Source organism: Colobus angolensis, unplaced genomic scaffold (assembly GCF_000951035.1).
Source record: "Colobus angolensis palliatus isolate OR3802 unplaced genomic scaffold, Cang.pa_1.0 Scaffold283, whole genome shotgun sequence".
Classification (NCBI taxonomy): domain Eukaryota; kingdom Metazoa; phylum Chordata; class Mammalia; order Primates; family Cercopithecidae; genus Colobus; species Colobus angolensis.
Genome location: NW_012116077.1, coordinates 2318752 through 2339367, shown reverse-complemented (window position 1 = coordinate 2339367; position 20616 = coordinate 2318752). Strand labels below are relative to the sequence as shown.

At 42.6% G+C, this 20616-nt stretch overlaps 1 long non-coding RNA gene across 1 annotated transcript; it reads right to left on the bottom strand.

The window, feature by feature from the left end:
* Positions 1-2304: 2304 nt before the first annotated feature.
* LOC105516530 lies at positions 2305-5123 on the bottom strand. Its single transcript, XR_001002502.1, has 3 exons — positions 4862-5123; positions 3809-3908; positions 2305-2640 (listed from the first exon to the last, which is right to left on the bottom strand). It is a non-coding gene; the product is annotated as an uncharacterized LOC105516530 (long non-coding RNA).
* Positions 5124-20616: the final 15493 nt, after the last annotated feature.

The window sequence follows — 20616 nt, the reverse complement described above, 5'->3', positions numbered from 1 at the left end:
CAGCCTTGGTCTCCCAAATTGCTGGAATTACAGGCGTGAGCCACTGTACCCTGCCGGGACTTATTTTTAAAACATGACCACAATATTGTCATCACCCTTCCAAGTAGCTGGGACCACAGGCATGCGCAACCGCGCCTGGATAATTTTTAAAAATTGTTTTTAGTAGAGACGGAGTTTCACCATATTGGCTAGGCTGGTCTCAAACTCCTGACCTCATGATCCGCCAGCCTTGGTGTCCCAAAGTGCTGGGATTACAGGTGTGAACCACAGTGCCCGGCCATCTATTAATGTTTCAATGAAATATTCCGCTCCAGCTGACAAGATGCTCTCTTCTGTACTTAATATTTTTGTTGTTGTTGTTGTTGAGACGGAGTCTTGCTTTGTCACCCAGGCTGGAATGCAGTGTCATAATCTCGGCTCTCTGCAACCTCCACCTCCCGGGTTCAAGTGATTCTCCAGCCTCAGCCTCTCGAGCAGCTGGGATTACAGGCGTGCACCACTCTGCCTGGCTAATATTTGTAAATTTAGTAGAGACGGGGTTTCACCAAGTTGGCCAGGCTGGTCTTGAACTCCTGACCTCAGGTGATCCACATGCCTTGGCCTCCCAAAGTGCTGGGATTACACAGGCATGAGCCACTGCGCCCCAACTCTTCTGTGCTTAATCTATCATAGCATTTGCCACATCATATCATAATGGACTTGTCTGATTTTTCTACCATTAACTATTAGAGGAAAAAGGTAATTAAAAAAAAAAAACCAGAACCTTTGGTTCCTGACACATTGTAAGGAGTTGTGACACATTGTAAGGCATCAGTAAATATTTGCCAAATTACTAAATATTATTTTATAGAGATGGAAGGGGAAGTTGTAAACCATTCTAACCTGGGAGAATAGTGCTTGGCTAGCTTTTCGAGCAATAGGTGTCAGAATATATTTACATTTTCTTCAATTCCCTTAATTCTGTCTCTTTCCTCTGGGTCAGTTCCATTTGTTTATTTTTCCTTTTCATTATGTTGCTAGTTTTTCTCAAATGCTTGGCGATTTATTTATTTATGAATGAAAACCTGTGTTGGTTATTATGGGTAGATGGCATGAGTTTCCTCTGCAATTGTGTTGATCTATCTGTTTCCCCCACAAACCTCTCTCCGGAATGGGAGGGCTGACTGTGGGTTCTGTTTAAGTGGGTAGGAAATGTCAACAGTCAGGCTTCCCTTTAGGTTATGTGGGTGGAGAGGCAGGAAGACCAGGGACCCCCACAACTGATGAAGTAAGGAGGGCTTTTCTCTGGGGGCGGAGCCTTGTAGAAGGTTTCACTCTTGACTAATACTGGTTTTCCTTTTGGTTTTGTCCTATCTGTTGTGGAGGTCTCAGCATCCTTCCTAGAGCCCTCTCTAGGCAACTTTAGCTTGAGGGCCAAGGTCAAATGCTGCTCCTAACAAATGGTCCACTGGGGAAAGGAGAGAGAGGTAGAGGGCCACCTGTCCCAGCTGTTTCCACTGCGGCTTTTCAATGACTGCCTCATAGCCCACCCCTGCTCCTCACATTCATTGACTCTGTGATTAATGCTTCTTTGGGAGAGCATACTCTTACAACTTATTGAATTGCAGTGTTTACTGCTCTGATCTCTCTGTTAGTCCAAATTCATGGCCTTTCTTGCTTGTCAAAACTTATGTCACATTGATGTCACTTTTTGTATTTCCTATGGTTGTTGTGGTTTCTTCCTTTTTATATTTATTTTTGACTAAATAATACATTCACATGGTCTAAAATGTAAATGAAAGAGTATGAAAGAGTATGTAATGCAGTCTTTTTCCCCATCTCTTCCTTTCAGTCTTCCATTGTTAACCAGTGTTGTCAGTTTCTTATGTATCTTCCTGGGATGCTTTTATGCACCTTCAAGCAAATACACAGCAAATACATAGATATTTAAAGGCCTTTCAGCCTTTTAACACACAGCAGTATATAACACATTGTTCTACATCTTAACAATGTATCTTGGAGATTGTTCTAGGTCAGCAAAACACTTCTTTATTCTCTATTTTTTTTTTTACAACTTCGTAGTATCCCATTACACGAATGATGATGTACTGTACGTTTTTTAACTAGTCCCCTATTGATGAACATTTAGGTTGTTTCCAATCATATGATATTTTTAAATGCTGTAACAAATAACTTTGTACTTACTCATTTTTAAAAGCTTTTTTTTTCAGACATTTTCATGAGCTCTGGAAAGGCTAAAATTTACATATATTTTAACACTGACCAATCAACTTTTATCCTAAACACACTACACTTGAAGAAAGATGATTTATGGGCTATTGTTTATTTTCCATTAGTGAGATTGATGCACAGTCAATTTGTGTTATACGCCCTCTTCAAAGCCAGACATCACATTTTAAAGTGTCCAATGCAAAGTCCTATCTAACATTAAGGATTTTAGCTGCACCATGTGTGATTCTTCATGTAGATCTGTGGCAGAAAGCTGAAGATGATGTGATCTCTGGTACCTCCATTTGGAATACTGCATTTGTTGGCTAGATTGGAAAGAAGCAACTTCAAGAGACACTTCTTTGAATCAGTTCATTTGTTCACATCAATATTCACTGAGTGCCTACTGTGAGCCAGATGCTGAGCTGGACCCTGGGGATACAAAGAAAAAGATGATAGTCCCTGCTTTGCCAGGAGCTTCCAGTTCAGAGAAGCTGAACGATACATGAGCAGACAGACAACCATCAACGGTGTGAAAAGCACCACTGTTGAAGTGAACACAGAATGCTGTGGGAACAAGAAGGAGGAGTACTTACACACCCGGGGTGGGGCAGGATAGGGTGGGATAGAATGTATGTCTGCGAAGCCTCTCTAGAAGCAAAGACACCTGTCATAACTTTGCATCCTGTCTTGCAGCACTCCACTGACAAATCTCAACATTCAGTGTCTATCTGTCTATCTGCTGTCCTTGGCCTTTCTAGTCTGGAATCTTCCATCCTTTTCCATTCTGCAGAAGTCTTCTAGTTGGTTATGTTTATTCTGGCACTCTAATGGCTCAGGAAGAGTAACATAGGAGGGGTGTGGGGATAATCATCTCCAGCATAGATGAGTGTGGTTGGGAATGGGGATGTTGGGTGTGTTGATCTGGTTTCTGGTATTAGTTTTGATAATGTGACCAGAATCCTTAGTCTCTCTTTCTAACAGATGCCTACCTCCATCCCAGGTTCCCTCACCACTGCCACACACTCCCCACCCCAAACACAGCAGGAGAATCATGCTTTGAAAGGAATTCTAGAAGAAATTTCTAGTCATAAGTGGGCTCTTGTGTGCTGTTGTAACCCTTGTATGACTCTAACACCTATTGCTGTGAGTTTAGCCAAACAAACAAACAACAAAAAACAACAAATCCATAAGTTCCCCACCCCGTCTCTCTATATAATTCCAAAAGTTCTCCCATTGATGTTTCCTATGGCAAGACTGTCTGAGGGGCCTTGTGGCTAATATTGAGTAGTCAATATCCTTTCAATAAGTATTTTCCCAGCATTTGGCAAGCACTAGGCTCTCTGGTAGGTCTGGGAATCCAAAATGAAAAAGACAGAGCTGCTAGTTAAGGAGATACAAAAGCCAGAGTGGACTACAGTGCACTGGGTAAGCACCCACAGTAGAGAATTGCAGGGGTTTGGGGAGCATGCAGAAGGAGTGAGGATGAAGAGGTGACAGACTCAGGGAAGACTTCCTGGAAGAGGAATCCCTGAGGGAATTTTCTGGGTCAGGAAAGAATACATTCCAGGTACAGGAAATAGCATGTGGAAGAACCCACAGGCTGTAACTCATGGGCTCATTCTCCTCTTAGGGTTGCAGGCTTAGGATCAAAGCCTTCCTCTGGTCTTTGTACAGCACCTCAGGTTCTCCAGTCAACCCTTAATGTGGAACATGAAATATCAGGTTTTTAAAGAACAAAAAAATTCCCTTTCTTCCACAGTGAAGAGTCTCAGGGATGGCGAGCTCTGCAGGTGGGTACATAGTTGGCACCTGTTTTCCTTCAAATATCAACCTGACATGATTGAACATTTAAGACTTGTCTGTGTGGTTGTAGTCCATTTTTAAAAATCTCCCTTGCTTTAGTCTCAGCCTGCCTTTTTTTTTTTTTTTTTGAGACTGAGTCTTGCTGTGTCACCCAGGCTAGAGTGCAATGGCGCGTTCTCGGCTCACTGCAATCTCCGTCTCCTGGGTTCAAGTGATTCTCCTGTCTCAGCCTCCTGAGTGGCTGGGATTATAGGTATGCACCACCACGCCTGGCTCATTTTTATCCTTTTAGTAGAGACAGAGTTTCACCATGCTGGCCAGACTGGTCTGGAACTTCTGGCCTCAAATGATCTGCCCACTTTGGTCTCCCAAACTGTTGGGATTACAGGCATGAGTCACCATGCCTGGCCTCAGCCTACTTTCTGCATCTCCCCTAGAGCACCAGAACTTTAGTAGGCTAGCCCCTGGCTCCACTGCCCAGAAACCCCTCTCCACAGCCTTTCCCTGCCTACCCTGCAATTTACCTCTACCATGATCCTTCTTCTTGACTTAACTCGTTCAGGGCTTTCTCCTCTCTTCAACTTCTAACTGCTGCCCTGCTTTAGTTCGGACCCCAGGCTTGAGCAGTCTCTGTCTCTCTGATTCTTCCTGTGGTCTGTTCTTGACAATCCCTTGGGGGCTGTTTGTGAAATATGCCCTCCGCTTCTAACTCATCTCCTAGGTATCCTCACAGGAGACTGCCTTCTTAGTGGGGGCCTGACTCAGAAGACCTCTAGTTCTCCCACAGTGTCTTCTGGGGCCAGGTCCGCTGTTTCTCACCGAGGTTTGGAGAAAGGCAATGACTTACCATGGTCATGCAGCATGTTAGCGGCAGAGCTGAGACTACCCCAGGCCTCCTGACTTCCAGCCCAGTAGTCTTTTCCAGGAATCAAGCTGCCTCTCAGAAGACTCAGGTCTTCTAGCCAGCATCAGTTCCCACCCACTGACTGCACTGTGCACCCATCTCTGTTAGCACTTCCTTCCTGAGCCACTCTATTAAAACTGAAGCTGGCCCGTCCAGGCTTCTGACTCAGCAGCCCAGCAAAGAACATCCAGCCATGTCTGCATCTGATTAAGGAAACGCCAGGGGCAGGAAATTTTTTTTTTTCCTGGCTGAGTTGAGGAGTGCAAAAAGAGGTGGAGAGATTCAGTAAAATAGTTAAGATTTGAGAAGAAGGTAGTCTCTCAGCAAAAGATGTACCACAGGGACCACAGGGGTGGAAGAGAAGTGGAAGGCCTTTATCAAAAGATTTAGAATTACCAGTTAAAAACATTTTGGTACAGAAGGATATTTACTGGCTTAGAAGGACCCCTGTGATACACTGATAGCGCAAATATCATGGTGCAAATAGGATGTTCCCAGTTTTTTGTTTTGTTTTGTTTTGTTTTGTTTTTGATGGAGTTTCACTCTTATTGCCCAGGCTGGAGTGCAATGGCACGATCTCGGCTCAGTACAACCTCCACCCCCAGATTCAAGTGATTCTCCGGCCTCAGCCTCCCGAGTAGCTGGGATTACAGGCACCTGCCACCATGCCCGGCTAATTTTTGTACTTTTAGTAGATACGGGGTTTCACCATGTTGGCCAGGTTGGTCTTGAACTCCTAACCTCAGGTGGTCCACCTGCCTCGGCCTCTCAAAGTGCTGGGATTACAGGCGTGAGCCACTGTAACCAGCCCAGTTTCAGTTTTGTAAAAATAAGTTGAGGGTGTCCCCAAAGTGCTTATGAGTAGCAGCTAAAAGTTCCCCTCCATGCTCTGCACCCATGTTAATTTTTGCTCACAGGTAGATAATTGGGAAACAATTACCACAACCTTTAACAGTTATTGTGGCAAGAGTGTTTCCTTGTGAATAAGTGGAGTTGGGAATCTTTCTTCATCACAATGCCCGACGGTGAACTGCGCCATCTTGGTAAGCGTGGACCTGGGACAGTTTCCACTAGATCTCTTCCACATAGAACTCAATAGCCCCTGTCTTTGACATCAAGATGTTTTCTGACTGTGAGGAGGACGTCCTGGTACTCCTTGCCACAGGGTGACTGATGCCTGGAGCTCTCTCTTCCCTGACATCGGGGAACCAACCACATCTGAAGCAGTTTCAAAGAAGCAGTAGGGTTGTTATCTGTTTTGGGTTGAACAGTGTTCCCCTTCCCAAATTCATGTCCATGTGGAACCTGTGAATGTGACTTTTTTGCTGGGGAAATACTTTGCAAATGTAATAGGGAAATTAATACAAGGTCATACTGAATTAGGGTGGACCCTAATTCAATGACTAGTGATCTTATAAGAAGAGGGAAATTTGAACACAGACAAACACAGAGGGAAAACAGCCATGCAAAGACAGAGGCAGGGATTGGAGAGATGTGTCTACAAGCCACAGAACATCAAGGATTGCTGGCAATCATCAGAAGCTAGGAAGAAACAAGGAAAGACCCTCCCCTAGATCCTTTAGAGAGAGCATGGCCCTGTCAACACCTTCAAGTTCAGACTTCTGGCCTCCAAGACTGTAAAAGAATACATTTCTGTAGTTTTAAGCTCCCCAGTTTGTGGTAATTTGTCATGGCAGCCCTTGGAAACTAATACAACACTTCTGTAGAAGAAACCGGCTCCATCTCTTGAAATGCTGCTCCAATCATGACCTGAGCAGAAAGGTGCTCATCAGCACAGGACACACAGTGAAGTGGAGGAACCGCATGGCTCTTTGATTATGCTCTACACTCATCTACATGTGCATACAGAAACAAGTCTGCAAGGTACCACAAGACTTGTGGCTGGGTGATAGGTTCTGGGGTATCTTTATCTTTTTGCTTTAACTTGTCTATATTTTTGAAGTTTCCCACAATGAATATGTGCTACTTGTATAAAAAACATGTATTTATAGCTATATCTACCCATTATCTATCTATCTATCTATCTATCTATCTATCTATCTATCTATCTATCTATCTATCTATCTATGTTTAAGTGTGATAAAAGCAAACTCTTCTGGAGAAGTATCTTCTGCCACTAGGAACATTTTTGTTCAGGCCAGGCTGTTGTGCTCTGCAGAAGGCAAGCAGGGCTGCTGAAGGGGTCCTGCTCTTCTTCCAATCTCTGTCCTTCCACAAACTGGCCCCCAACCCCAGGTAAGAGTTAGCTAATTCCTAGAGCTGGACTCTCACATCATCTACAAGGAGGCTTCTACGTAGTGTGGTTCAAGGCGGGACTGGAAAAGGCTCTTTGTCCAAAAATAGTGACACTCGGCAAAAAGATCCAGGGACAAGGGAAGGGCAGGCCGAATGATTTGGGACCAGGACAAGGAACAGGACACAGCAAAAAATATTCAGGGACAAGGTAGTGGAAAGGTGCGTGGGACAGTTTAGGAATAGAACAAGAGGAGTGCAGAAAGTGTCCAAAAACAAGTCAGGAAGGAAAATCTTGGTGAAACAGATGGGAAAAAGGAAGGTGGGAGTAGTGCAGGCAGAAAAGTCTTGTCCTCCCCACCCAACCACCGCCCCGCCCCAGACCAACCCTCCTTCACACACTTTCTCCTCAGGATAACCTCCCACTTCCCCCACACAGGTGACATCTTCCCACCTGGAGGCTGTGTCCAGGTCTTCTAAAGGATAAGCTTTGTACAGAGGAGCAGGCTCCCTCCCCAAGTGTCCTTTTTAAGTGCAAATCCTCCTGGGAAAGCTGTCAGGGAGTAAATTTCCAGGAAGCCCTAAAGCTGCCCCTTCCCCTGCCTGGGAGGGTGGGGATGGGGCTACTCTCAGTGCTGGCAAGGACTAAGTTGGGAGAAGCTGGGGAATTTGAGAAGCGGAGGGAGTTCAGGGGGCCTCCGAGGACTAGGGTTAGGGGGCAGAGCTCTGGGGACTTTGAGGATTTCACAGTCCTTCTCTCCCCTGGCCCTCTTCCACACACCCCAGGATGGGAAGAGGAAGCTTAAGGAGGATTAAGGGCCAACTAATTACAAGTAAGGAAGTTACCTTAAAGAACCAAACTCACAGCACTATCTCAAGGGCCATGTCTGGCTAATTTACTAGACAAGGGGAGCGGTGTGGTTTTGATAGCAGGAGAGCACACATTTCTGCGTGCAGGTAGACTCACAGGTATTTGGGGAAAGGAAGTCTCCTGGGGACTTTGAGCTATACCGGAGGGGAGTCACGAGGGTGTTTTTCTTCTCTTCCAACATTGCATACCGCTGTCCCCAGCCTTCGATGGGTTCGCAGCACTGGTAATCACTAGGTACAAAATGCCAATCCGGGATTTTACTCATATGGCTGAACCCGAGAATTAACACATTTCGTCATTTTTCAACGCTCCTATTTCCATCCTTCTTAACGAAAACTTATCTCAAAATCCTCTTCCACCTGGGAGCATAATGCTTATTTGCAGCTTAGGACACATAAGGATTTTCTGTCACTGGGATGAGATTTGGGAATATCCTTCACAGAGTGAGTGAACTGTAAAAAATACTGCATTTTCAGAGTTAGCTCCTCTGAAACCGGAAATGTGAACAGAGCTGACTTAGTGCTAATACTTTCTCTTACTCCTGTAAGAAAGAGGAAAGACTGTGCTAGAGTTAGCAGTGATGTGCGAAAACCACAGTAGAGGTTTTGTGAAGAAGAGCATTTGTGGCTTTTGCACAAGTTATTCCTAAACCAAGGCTGGGGATGGCATATGACACTTTTCAAAGTAGCTTCTTGATTGGTATTTCACTGAAATAAAGATCTTTCAGCAAGACCGGAAAGCCAAAAATCTACGTTTCATGACCTCTACAGGAAAGTAATAGTTGCATTGTGGAACATTCTAGAATGGCAGGCTCAAACCATGGCCCGGAAGAACTGTAGGCTTTTTGGGGTGGGAGGGGGGTGAGACAGGGAAAATCTAATTCCCAATAAAGGTTTCTGATCGGTTTCCACTCACTCTCCCCACCCCCTCACCTAGTTCTGTGGCTCTTCTCCAGCCTCCTCCTCTAGCACAGAGGCTCCTATTAAATAGCTGGGAAAGAGAAGGTAGAGGAAACAGAGAAGAAAAATTAATGCTAATCTCAGGAAGTCCATAACACTTTTAACTCAAATGTTGCTTGCATATGCAAATAATTTGCATCAGGTACCCAATTATACTGTGAGTGTTCCAAAGTATGTCACGCACCTAGATGTGGCCCTGGAAAAAGTCACTGTTGTTTTGTAATTAACCCAGACTTGTATAAGAAGAAAAGAGGGATTTACCAGGTAAACATACGTTTATCACTATTAATAAAAGTGAATGAGAAGAGGAAAGAAACAGCCTAATGGAGTAAAATGAATATCTTTGCCTCGTTGGGTTGATTTAAGTGACGATGGAATAAACTAGTATTTTTAATGTCCAGAGAAAACTGTGAGTTTTTTTTTTTTTGTTTTTTTTTTTTTAAGACAGAGTCTCACTCTGTCGCCCAGGCTGGAGTGCAGTGGCATGATCTCGGCTCACTGCAACCTCCACCTCCTGGATTCAAGCAATTATCTTGCCTCAGCCTCCTGAGTAGCTGGGATTACAGGCCACACCAACACACCTGGCCAATTTTTGTATTTTTAGTAGAGACAGGGTTTTGCCATGTTGGCCAGGCTGGTCTCGAACTCCTGACCTCAGGTGATCCACGCAGCTCAGCCTCCCAAAGTGCTGGGATTACAGGCCTGAGCCACGGTGCCTGGCCCAAACAAGGAGTGTTTTTGAATAGCCAATTATCCTAAATAACATCAGGCTGAGGCAGTTTCATTCATGAATTCTTTCAAACTTTCAAGAAACAAGTAATTTTGATACTTTTTCAAATGTTCTAGAACAGAGAAAAACAAAAAAATTCTCATTTAAAAAAATCAAATCCAGCATATCAAAATCTGACAAACAGCATAAAAATTAAGCTGCCTACAGTCTTACACATAAATATTTATTGAAAATACGCCACGTAAAATATTAGTAAATGGAGTCTAGCAGTATGTGAACAGAGTCCCACCTTCACCAAGGGGGACCCATTCAAGTAATAAGAGGATAATTTAATATTAGAAAATTCATTAATCTAATTCACTTAACAGAACAAAGAAAAAACATTATTGTGATAAATGGTGAAATAGCAAAAAATTCAACAATAATTCTTGGTGATGTTTCCAGAAAAGGAAGAATGGCAATGTTCTTCGTTCCTAACATGAATTAATATTTCTATCTTACTATCCTTATAACTTCAGGCATGTCACTTACTCTTTGTGCCTCCGTTTCCTCATATTTAAATAGGGATGCTTCTCAGTATTGTAAGGATTCAATAATACCTATGTAAAGTGGTATCACACTACACCCAATTCCCCCATCCTCTCACCACCTTATTTTCTCACCTATGTAATGCCTATTAAACTGTGTGGAACACACTAAGGGAAGTGATATACTATCATTTTTCTGTTTTCCTGTGTTTTCTTCACTTGCACCAGTGAATGTGGAGTGTTTTACTGCTGCACTGGCTTATGTTTATTAATGCACGGTGTCAAAGTCAAATAAAAATATAGAGTCAAATATCTAAAACAAAACATTTTATTTGGAAAGCAAAATTGCAATTTTGGGCATACATGCAGACTGGGTTGGCCTTCAGTGTGTCCAAAGAACAAAGAGAAGGTTGGGGGTTTTAGTAGAAAGAGAGGCCAGGCATGGTGGTGTGCACCTGTTGTCCCAGGCACTCGGGAGGCTGAGGTGGAAGGATTGCTTGAGCCCAGGAAGTCGAGCCTGCAGTGAGCTATGATTGCACCACTGCATTCCAGCCTGGGTGTCAGGGGAAGACTCTGTCTCAAAAAGTTAAAAAAAAAAAAAAAGAGAGAGAGAGAGAGAGAGAGAGACATGTTACATATTATTTTGAAAGAAAACTCATTGGAACTAGCGAAAGTTTTGGGAGTGGGCAAGCTCTGATCAGTGAGTGATAGCGGTGGATAAAACTGGTCTTAGGGTTATGGCAGGTCATTTTGGTAGCTGGCTTGTGGCATAATCTCTGGGCAGGTGCTTACACCATGGTCTCTTAACTCTAGCTGGGTATGACAAGATAACTCCAATTCTCCAATTCATAGAATCAATTTTCACAATAGTTTTGTAAACAAAGTAACATTCTTCCTGACCACTTAGGCATTTGGACTCCCTCCATGCTACTCCTAGACTCCCTCAAAGTAAGATTGTACTAAATGGCTTCGTTGATTGTAATAACCCAATGGTTCTCAGCCCTGTTTGCACATTAGAATCACCTGAACAAGTTCCTCAGGTGATTCTATTGGGTATCTAGATTGCAAACTGATAAAGTAGTCATTTCATTCCAAGTTACAATACTTTTACTAGCTCTACACAAATTGATGTATATGACATTTGATTTTGAAATCAGCTGTGATTCCTTGCTAAAAATTAATTGCATGACTTCATAATACTCTAAAAGGCCATTCATCAGAATGAATGCACTGTCAAAAAGAAAGAGAACTTAGAGGACAGAACAGGGTGCAAGTAACCCAGCTTTGGGGACAATCTCAAAATTAGGTAAAAGAAAAAAAGAGAAGCAAGGAGGGATTTAAAAAGAAAACAAAACAAGAGAACCAGGACTGGGAAGTACCACAGAAACCAAAGTGGGAAACAGATGCAGGAAGGACTAAGCTCAACTTTCTTTTCCCCTCAAACATCTCCCATTCTAAAAGGAAGGCTTTTTCTGGGCCAGTGGGTGTGGCATGACCCTCAGAACCAAAACCACACTGCCTGGCTTCAAATCCCCACTCTACCATTCCCCAAGAATACAACATTGGACAAGTCACTAAACTTGCTGTGCCTTTATCTCATCACCTAGGAAATGGGAGAATGGTAGTCTCTTCCTAGGGCTATTGTGAGACCTAAGCAAGGTACCAAGAACAGCACCTGAGAAACAGTATATATTACGTTGAGTGTTAGCTATTTTTATTTAAATCGTGCCATGCATTCCCCTTCTGCAGCATTAGTCCCAGTTGTCGTCTTACAATTTCTTTTGGTGATTAAGTTGACCCACCCTGTATATCCTCCCTTTTGAATTAACTAAGAGTCAACTAATTTGGAACCTTAATTACATCTGCAAAATCCCCTTATCTTTGCCTTAAAATGTAACCTAATAACAGGAGGAATATCCCATCATATTCACAGATTCTTCCCACAGAGAGGGAAGGGAATTATACAAGGCATGTACACCAGGGGTAGGAGTCTTAGGGACCATCTTAGAATTACCTACCACAGGAACTGCAGTTGACCCTTGAACAACTGGTGGTTAGGGAAGTTGGCATCCCATGCAGTTGGAAATTCTTGTATAACTTTCGACTCCCCAAAACGTAACTAACAGCCTACTGTGGGCTGGAAGCCTTACCAGTAACATACACAGTTAATGTATATTTTGTATGTTACATGTATTATATACTGTATTCTTAAACTAGAGAAAAAATATTATTAAGAAAATCATAAAGAAGAGAAAATAATTTTACTATTCATTAAGTGGAATTGGATTATCATAAAGGTCTTCATCCTCATCATTGCCTTCATGTATAAGTGGACCTGTGTAGTTCAAACCTGTCGTTCAAGTGCCTACTGTATTGGAGTAATCTCTCTCTCCCCCACTAGATCATAAACTCTACAGGGGCCTGGGCCATGTCTGTTTTGTAGAATGAACAAACCAATGAATGAATCAAAAATGAAAGAGAACCAGAGAAAAATAGCTGTGTATATATCTGTTTTGATTTACCAAAAGCCTACCAGTATGTTCAAGAAACAGAAGGAGCCCCTACAACTTCACAAAAAGCTGTGGAAAGCTATAAAGCTGATGCCCAGGTGAGCAGCGAGACTGAACCCTTGTTTGGTGCTCATCACATTCCCTGGAGGCAATGGGGGAGCTGCCTGGGACCTCCGCTGGCTTGGGCAGTTCTCACACCACAGGGTCTCCATACGCCCAGCTCTAGCTCCTTGACAGCACCTGGAGCATAACACTTGGTGCTCTGAACACAGGGGCACCCTCTGATCTCAACTGTTTATGAAGAGATCAAGGGCATCCTGAGTGAGGAAAGGAAGGGGAGAAATGGTATTTAAGGCCAAACCTAAGAACTTCAGAGAAAGAATTCAATATCTTACCTCAAAGGCACCCAGAGTATTTTTTTCTTTTCCTTTTCCTTTTTACTTGGGGTGTATGAAGTGCCACAATTGCTATATGGTTTGAACTGTATATCACCCTATTGTTCTCTCATGCACTGGCCCCATTCCTTTCCTAGCGACTGAGCCCCTGTTCTGGGCCAGGACTCAGGATGGGTCCACTCAGTATTTTTTTGTAACACCATTTTTGAGATACAATTCTCATATCCTATGATTCACCCATTATAAAATGTATAGTTCAATGGTTTTTGGTATATGAGTTGCACAACCATCAGCACTATCTAATTCCAGAACATTTTTTAACCACCCCTTAAAGGACACCCAGTCCCCTTTGGCAGTCATGGCCCATTCCCCCACCTTCCACCCCTCACTCAGTTTTGATTGAGGCAGGATCCCTGCCCTCAAGGCTCTCTCAGCCTAGTACTACATCACTGGGCTCTGGGGGACCAGAAGGCCAAGATTCCAGTACTGGCTGTGCTCCTGACTAGCTAGGTGACTGGCCTTTTTTTTCTAGGGCTCAGTTTTCTTAGATATAAAATGATGGAGCTGGACAATTAAAAGGGAGTTTGCTGCTTGCATATCTTATCCACAAACTACTGCTATGAGCAAGGTATTAGTCCAACAGCTTAGCATTCTTCCTGCCTTCATAATGCCTTCACTTTGGTTCACCTCATCTCCAATGCTTTCTATTCCTTTAGATCCACCTCAGATGTACTTCTTCCAGCAAGTTTCATGTGGCATCTTCTTTTATCTAAACTCCTATGGCAACTAACCGTCTGCCACAAAACTTGGTCCTTCCTTATCTAGAGAAAGTCTGTGCTTCTTGTGGATGGCGAGGGTATGGTATCCCACAATGTCATTATCTTTCTTCACCCAGTACCTCATATTATGTTTTTGCAATTCTTTCCTCTTTGACATGTAGCAAGATATTGTAGTACTTCAGAATGTGGCTTGAGTTGGGAAAGAAACAGGATGGGGCTAAAATGGTGTGGGTACTTCTTATATGTCCAGTTCATACTAAGAATCCAATATGCCACACTGGAGGCTCCCAGTAGCAACTTGTGGGGTAGAACCAAGGCTGGGAAGGGTCAAATTACTTGGCCAAGCTAGTAAGCAACATAAAAAAGATGAAAATCCATCTGTGTAAATCCTGGGTTTGTGCTTTTAACCTCTATGCTATGATGGCTCTCACTACAGTAGGAAATGCTGGAGGGGATGTAGTCAGATAAAGTCCAAGTTCCTCCTGTAACTAATGGGCATTGGGCTCATGACAGACAGCAGTGACCTATGCAGCTCCATCACAGCCAGCACCACGCTGGGCACACAGTAGGTCCTCAGCTCCTGCTCGCTCAGGCTCTGGGTGAACTGTCAAGACACTGAGATAAGACAGCAGACATGTGGGAGGATGTGGCTGCCCCCTGAATCTCAGTAGAAAAAAAGTTTACCTCGAACAGGCCTAATTTCTGTTAAGAATTCATTTTCAGGTAGCCAGGGATTTCTTTAAAATTGCCTTTAAACCCACCTTATTATTTTCATGGGGAAGCTCTACATTTTAGAACGCTTCACCCACCAATGCTCGATGGAGCTCTGGTTTTCTGATGAGAAAAGTGATAAGTGTTCATTGTGGGAAACTTTAAAATGCAGAAAAATATAAAGAAGGAAACAAAAGCACCCACAACCTAAAGATAACCACTGATAACATTTTGGAGTATTTCCTTCTAGACTTGCTGGCTTGCATGCATTCTCTCTCAATAAAGAAATAAATACATATATATTTGGCATCACTGGAATCATATGGAGTATATAACTTTGTACCCGCTTTATCCCTGTGCATTTTTTCATTGGTTTCCAAATTTGTCCCTGTTAGGAACTGATTTTGTAAACAAGTTGACTTGAGCACTGACTCTCAGGCACTTTCCATAACCATCGAGTACTGAAACCTAATCAAGTGGCAAGAGCTCCAAAGCCTGGAGGGTAGCAGAGTAATTCGCAGAAGTTGTTGTTCTGATAGCCTAGGAATTCTCTTCCATTCACCTGGCTCTTAATTATATAGCACCAGGCAATGGTACTTAACTGCTTTTTGTCTCCTCAATTAGTTTATGAGCTGCAGAACAAGTGCAAGGTATGAATCTTTGGTGCCCTATACACTCCGCATTTTTTCAATAAACAATGGCTAAATGGGCTTAAACATATTTTTGAGATACTTTTGGTCAGTATAGTAAGCGGCCCCCACAAAAATAGTTTGGTAAATCTGGTGATTCGTTTGATGATCTGTGAGACCAGGGAAAGCTCTAAGTGGAAAATCTTAGCCACAAAGGTCATCTTCCTTCCCAGGAAGAGGAGGCGCCATCTTGTACCCAATACACATGTCCTCTGTCTTCCCTACTTGAGGAACACCCATATTGAGCTGAAATTGGGTTCTCCCAACTGTTCCTTATCCTCCTCCTGAGACTCAGCTTTCTAAAACCACCCTGGCAGGCACTCATAAAAATGGGTTGCACCAAGGCTTCAACTTAGAGGAACAGAAGGGAATGAGGCTGATGGCTCTTGGGCTGGGGTGACTCAATTTCTTTGGGCCTTGTTACTGAGAACCAAGAGCCCAGCTGAGTGCCTCTCCTGGGCAACCCTTTGAGGATGAATTATTGCTCACCCCATTGAGATTCTCTGTTTCTGGAAGATTGGGGTAGGTGAGGGGAAAAATCAACTCATGCTTTCAGCCTGGGGACTTGATTGTATAATACCTGCACAGAAACCCCTCTTTTAAATAAAATTCTAAAAAAGCATAAAAGTAATTTAACAATATTACCAAAAAAGGAGAAAAGGAATACAATTACCAATTACTCAAAAACCTACCTTTCTAACATAACTATTGTTGTCATATTTCCTTCTTAGTCTTATCTTTATATATTTTTTCCATGGTTATAATAATAGAATATATGTAATTTTTGCATCCTGCTTTTTTTCACTTAGCCTTTCCTAATAAGCGTTTTTCTATGTTGCTTCATATTTTAATAACCACTGTTTTAAAAGGCAAGATGATAAAATATTTCCTTTTGATGACATCACATCACTGTGAAATTGTGCTTTTTCTCCTATTTCTCTGCAATAGATACAAGGTTAAGAGGTTCAAGACATGACTTCTGTCCTCAAAGAGCTTTTACTTTTTCTGGCGGGGATAGTCATTTCTTCAAAGACCCTTAAATTGGAGCTGCATGAGCCACATCAAGTTCACGAGAAATGGAGTATGTATGAGTACAACTGGATGAGTCATTTTTAGTGACCCAAGTCTCCCACCCTCAAACTTAGATCCTATATTGGCACCTATCACCTACATGACCTACTCCTAGCTAAAGAGGTGTTTCAGTGGCCTTGATGTGGGGGTTGTGTGTGTGTAAGCCTCTCCCACATCCTTTTAATCTGGTTGTTTGGTTTGCTGGAGAGTGTGCCCCGGTGGGTTTACACCCCACCCCCGTGGTAACCAATTAAGAAGATTCTAGTGTCTTGGAGGACATCAAGTTAAACCCCGACATGAGAAGCAGAATCTTTCTGACACCAACTGGCTCAGCTGGTGGAAGTGTCACTGAGACGCTATAGTCCTGATAAGAATGACTGCATTTTGTCACATTGCTGAAAACCTCTAACCCTAAGTTTTACTTAGAGGCCAGTTAATGCTTAGGACTTTTTGAAATCTATAATTTGTGGTTGTTGATTTGCACAGGCATTGCCAACCCAAACCATTTGCATCATGGGCCTCTTTTATTAGGATGGACCCTCTTTAGTATCCTAGATTACATGAAAGAAGCATGTTCTTGATACAAGGAAATCTTCATCACTGGCTGCCAAACCTCAGGAAATAACAAAGCCACCAGGACCACTGTGTTCTCAAGTGCAAAGAGCCATTTGAACATTTGGTGGCTTTGGGTATACTAAGAGCTATTCCGACTTCTAAACAGGGTACTACTCCTTTAGCCAACATTCTGCTTTAAAAAAATGACCTTTCTGTGCTTTTCTAACTGACTCTACAGTATGTTTTTAAACTGAGCCCAAGAGTTATTGACTTTGGTCAATAGTTTCCTAGATCAATTGAAATAAGCAGCTTTTCCTGAGGAACCAAACTCAGGCATCCCAGGTACTGGAATGTGGGCAATGCCAGATGATTTGAAAATCAAAGTTTAAACTTTGAATTAAAGAAAGACTGAAAAACAGATGTCGCAAGAAGGCCCAGGAAAACATCCTTCAATGCCATTCCCTACAGTTCGTCAGAGGGAATCTTGAATACTCACATTTTTTTCCTCATCTTTAAGAACAGCTTCTGGTCATTTCCTTGCTAGAAGGTGGCAGATGGTACTCCACCCTTACAAAAAGTCTCTCCCATTTGAATTGCCTACTTAGCTTCCTCAATAAAATATTTCAATAGTTTGTCCACAGCCATTAGTCTTCCTCTAATTGCTGTGACTCAAATGAAGATTGACTTTGTGGTTGGAAATTTCGTGACATTACCAAGAAAGCTCAGTCAGTACCAGGACTCTTCTCAAACTTCTATTTGCAAACCCAAGGAAAGACCTTTAGCAGGAAAGGACAAAATACTGATATGCAAAACAATTATGTGATGTTTGGTAGAACTCAAATGATTAGCGAACCTACCCTTCTCTCTGTTTTTTTTTTTTTGTCAAAGGAATGAGTTCAAGGAAATAGTGAGGTTACCTACTGATCATTTGTGCTCATGAGGGACAAACAGGTTCTGGAAAATTAAAAGCCAGGCAATATCAAAAGTTTATGTTAAACTAGTAGTTTCAAAACTATTTCTCACTAAAGCTTCATTTTTGCTTTTCTCCTTGCTCTGGGATCATTCTTTGCTGGAAGTGGAACTATGGCTTTCACAACTAGAAAGCACTTGAGGACATCATAAGCTGTATTAAGGATCAAACTAGAAGCTAAGAGCAGCATGAAGTCCAGGCATGATCCTGTTTCTAAATAGATGATGGGGATGGGGCAGAGTGGGTAATACATCATAGACTCATGAAATGTGAAGGTGAAAGAGATCTTAGAGCAATGAAACTTATTAAAAATGCAGATTCTAAGACTCTAACACCAGAGATTCTGATCCAGTGGATCAGGGCTGGGAACAAGTACATGAAGTGATTGTGTTGCCAGTGGTCCATGCTAGGCTACTTTGAGAAACCCTACCTTAGTAGGATGGTTATAGAGCCGATTTATTTTACAAAGAAGGAAACAGAGGCCCTGAGACATTGGTCATTTGCTCAAGGGCCTTGAGAACAAAATTAAGATGCCAGGTTACTCAGCCCAGGGCCTTTTCTTCTCTGTGATGGTCCTAGTGAGAGTCCTTTTTCCTTCTGGGCTCTCCATGTGAGTGTGTACCAATGGCCAAGGATTCCAATTGGCCTGTTGTTTCCAGCTACAGCCAGTATTACTGCTCATAGAAGCTTTAGACTGGATGGGCTGTGCTAGCAGGGGAGGGGCACCCACAAAAGGGATCTGGCCCCCTTAACTTCATTGTTCCCTATAAACTGACTGAACTGCAACACAGACTTCCTTGGGGCCAGAGTGCCAGGCTATAAGGACAAAGTGTCATTTCTGTTGGCTAAGCCAGCCAGCTATTTCACATCCAGTTACACATCTGGATCCCTGGGCCCTGGAATATATCTATTCTGCTGAGGACTTTCCCCAGGAGACCCGACCCCTTGACATATACACAGTATTAAAAACTTGAACATCTGGTCACCTTACCTAGCCAAGAAGAAAAATATTAATTGACCACACATATATAGTGTATTAGTTTGCTAGGGCTGCTGTAACAAAGTACCATAAACTGAGTGTGGCTTAAACAACAGAAATTTATTGTTTCACAATTATGGAGACTGGCAGTACAAAATCACGGTGTCAGCAGGATTGGTTCCTTTTGGAGATACAGAGGGAGGGTCTGTTTCATATCTCTCTCCTGGTGGTTTGCTGACAATCTTTGGTGTTCCTTGGTATGTATATGCATCCATCACGATCTCTGCTTTCATCTTCACATAGCATTCTCTCTCTCTCTCTCTCTCTCTGTGTATGTCTGTGTATGTGTGTTTGGTCTGTCTCCCCATTCCCCCTTTTTATAAGGACAGCAGTTATATTGGATTAAGAGCTCACCCTACTCCAGTGGGGCCTCATCCTAACTAATTACATTTGCAATAACCATATTTCCAAATGAGGTCATATTTTGAAGTACTAGGGTTAGGACTTCAATCACCAGCTGTACTAAGGATCAAACCAGAAGGCAAGAGCAGCACAAGGCCCAGGCATGATCCTGTTTCTAAATAGATGATGAAGATGGGGCCAAGTGGATAATATGTCATAGACTCAGGAAATGTGAATGTGAAAGATCTTACAGCAGTGGAACTCATTAAAATACAAATCCCAAGACTCCAACACCAGAGATTCTGATCCATGAATTTCAAGGGGCACAATTCAATGCATAACATGGCATCTTTGTTTAGTCCAACAATAAATAGAGGTGAGCAACTGGTAGTGGAGGTGAGATGGGTGAGGAGTGGAGAGAAGAGCAGAAGAGTAGAGACAAACCTGAGTATAGGGCTGCTTAGTGAAGAGAGAGATGTTTGTTAAGCAAGAGAACTCAGATGTCAGGGAGGAAATTCTATCAATTCAATGCTAAAATTATGCACCATATACTTTTTATTTGCACTAAATTCAACATTTCATAAGGACAAATGAATGTTTTGTGAAAACTCTCCACATGCATGAAGTAATATTTTGTTGACAAAATGTGCTCTTCTGAATCAAGAAAAAAGTTAATCATGACCTTGGAGCTTTCTAATATAGTGTTCTCCAAATCTCCTAACTTTAAGAGAAAAATAGAAAACATTACCTTAGAGATTCTTAAAAAAATATATAGACGCATTTTACTACTGAGAACATAAATAGAGATGTTATAGACCTCCTATTCAGCTGCTCCAAAGGTGTGGTTTGCTATGGCTGACTTTGAAAAATAGAGGATATAGCTCAAGGGTAGCCTGGCAAGAGGAGGGAGGACATGTTATCAGGAGGGGGATGGAAAAAGCCAACTTGGTGATGACAAAATTGTCTTGAATCAGTCCTACAGTTCACTAACAAAGATTAGGAAGCTATTTTTATTAGGAGAGAGAGGGGCCACCCAACAGACACTGCCAAGATCACCCACTGTTGTGGTTAAGGCTAGCCTCGGGCTTAGGGTACTACAGGAGGACTAGCAAGTGAGGGCTGAGTCACCTACCCAGAGTTTCTAGAAAACAGAGGTGGGCAATTCTGGGGTTTGGTGGTCACAGAGTGTGGCTTCTGGTGGGCCACAGTCTAACTACTCCAGATCTCAACAACAGTGAAAAGAGGAAAGAGAAATGCTTGGTGCATGGATGTTATAACTTGAAGGTTTAACCTTCAA